Source organism: Poecilia mexicana, unplaced genomic scaffold (assembly GCF_051168715.1).
Source record: "Poecilia mexicana isolate PSO_F unplaced genomic scaffold, ASM5116871v1 scaffold_4, whole genome shotgun sequence".
Classification (NCBI taxonomy): Eukaryota; Metazoa; Chordata; class Actinopteri; order Cyprinodontiformes; family Poeciliidae; genus Poecilia; species Poecilia mexicana.
This window is the reverse complement of record NW_028263373.1, coordinates 30,180,576-30,183,349: the sequence shown is the minus strand read 5'-3', so window position 1 is coordinate 30,183,349 and position 2,774 is coordinate 30,180,576.

The window sequence follows — 2,774 nt, the reverse complement described above, 5'->3', positions numbered from 1 at the left end:
ACATTATGCAGCAAAGGAAATTAGAAGATCGGACATATATTCATTATGGAGTTGATAGGTTTTGGATGGGCAATGTGCCTCGTACACGGGGAAGAAGCTTTTTATTTATCTAGCTTTGCTAGCAAAGTCGTTAGCTAGCAGCTAGCTAATAGCACATCAACAACAGCCTAATGTCTGTATGATAAAAATACTGAATCGATAGATAAGAACAGTTTTTCCTCACCTGGCTGTCTCCTCCCCTCAGTAGTTCTTCAGAGTAAAGCAGACGCAGAGGCCTGTCAGTGTCTGTTGTATTTCATTACCTCTCTGCTTAAACCGCTGAAGCAGAAACGATACAAAGTTCAACGTGGTTTTCCGACATCTGACAAGTAGCAAGTCTACTCCACTTTATTCACCAAAAACATTTTTTTTTTATATATATATATATAATTCACCAAAAACTGTTCTGTAATCTGGAACGTTGGCTACGTTGAGCTCCAGTTAGCCGCCTTATCTCACTGCGCGAGAGGCAACTGCGTCATGCGTCACGGGCAAAAGGTCAAAGGTAACAAGGTGACCGGAAGGCTTATGTTGTACAAAAAAATAAAAATAATAATTTTAGTATTATGTGTCAGAAGAGGGCTTTGAAAATAATACCAAAAAAAAAAATAAAAAATTGACCAAAAGGGCACTTTGGGGCAAGGAGCAAAAAGGGCAGGTGCTCAAGCACCCCCAGGTCCCCCCTCTGCACGTGCCTGGACTGAATGTTTTTAACGTAATCGGCGCAGGAGGTTGCCATGGCAACGGCTGTTCTGTATCTGGAGCAGAAAAACACTGTGTTGGAGCAAATGAACATCACCTTGGAGCAGGAAAACACCAACCTGGGGCAGAAAGGCACTGCCTTGGAGGATATAAACACCGCCCTGAGGTAGAAAAACACCGCCTTGGAGCAGGAAAAAAGCGCCCTGGAGCGAAAAAACACCAACTTGGAGCAGAAAAACACTGCCCTGGGGCAGAAAATCACCACCCTGGAGGAGAACACCATCACACTGGAGAAGGAAAAGACTGCTCTGGAGCAGAAAAGCACCGTCTTGGAGCAGAAAAGAGCCATCTTGGAGCAGATAAACACTGCTCTGGAGCAGGAAAACACTGGCCTGGAGCAGGAAAACACTGCCATGAAGGTAAAAAGCATCACTCTGGAACAGAAAAGCACTGCCTTGAAGCAAATGAACACTTCCTTGGAGCAGGAAAACACCACCCTGGAGCAGAAAGGCACTGTCTTGGAGCATTTAAACACCGCCCTGGGTCAGGAAAATACCAGCCTGAAGCAGGAAAACACTGCCATGAGGCAGAAAAACACCGCCTTGGAACAGGAAAACACTGCCCTGAAGAAGAAAATCACCACCCTGGAGCTTAACAACAACGCCTTAGAGAAGGAAAAGATCACTCAGGAGCAGAAAAGCACCGTTTTGGAGAAGATGAACCCTGCCCTGGAGCAGGAAAACACCGCTGTAGAGAAGGAAAAGACCAATCTGGAGCAGAAAATCACCACCCTGGAGCAGAAAAACACTGGCCTGGAGCAGGAAAACACTGCCGTGAAGGTAAAAAGCATCACTCTGGAACAGAAAAGCACTGCCTTGAAGCAAATGAACACTTCCTTGGAGCAGGAAAACACCACCCTGGAGCAGAAAGGGACTGTCTTGGAGCATTTAAACACCGCCCTGGGTCAGAAAAATACCAGCCTGAAGAAAGAAAAAAATACACTGAAGCAGAAAAACACTGCCATGAGGCAGAAAAACACCGCCTTGGAACAGGAAAACACTGCCCTGAAGAAGAAAATCACCACCCTGGAGCTTAACAACAACGCCTTAGAGAAGGAAAAGATCACTCAGGAGCAGAAAAGCACCGTTTTGGAGAAGATGAACCCTGCCCTGGAGCAGGAAAACACCGCTGTAAAGAAGGAAAAGACCAATCTGGAGCAGAAAATCACCACCCTGGAGCAGAAAAACACTGCCCTAGAGAAGGAAAACATCACCCTGGAGCAGAAAAACACTGCCTTGGAGCAGAGAAGAGCCAAATTGGAGGAGAAAATCTCCATCTTGGAGCAGTTAAACCCTGCCCTGGAGCAGTTAAACCCTGCCCCGGAGCAGTTAAACCCTGCCCTGGAGCAGGAAAACCCTGCCCTGGAGCAGGAAAACCCTGCCCTGGAGCAGGAAAACCCTGCCCTGGAGTTAAGAAGAATCGCTTTGGAGCAGAAAAGCACTTACTTGGAGGAAATAAACACCGCCTTGGAGCAGGAACACACCACCTTGGAGAAGAAAGGCACTATCTTTGAGTGTATATACAAAAACCTGCAGCTTGAAGTGGAACAGTTGAAGAAAAGGCTGAGGGTCACAGAGAACCAGCAGAAATAGCAGCCATAGTAAGTCTTGTCTAGCCATCACGAAGACATCCAAGGCTTCATAGTGAGTCCTGTCGGTCTCCTGCCCGACTTCCAGGGTTTTATAGTAACTTCATGGAGTTTGCATGTTCTCCCCATGCATGCGTGGGTTCTCTCCGGGTACTCCGGCTTCCTCCCAAAGTCCAAAAGCATGACTGCTAGACGCCTGACGATCCTACCCATGGAATCACTAATCAGGTGTTTTGCGGCTGTTTCAGACCTGCCACAGAAGCAGCCACCTATATTCAGACGTGTGGTCGGAGACTTCTCCACTACACTTTTGAAAATGCAATATGCTGTTGTGATACAAGTGTAAAATAAGGCTTGAGTCTTGAGAAGAGGGACAAGACAGATC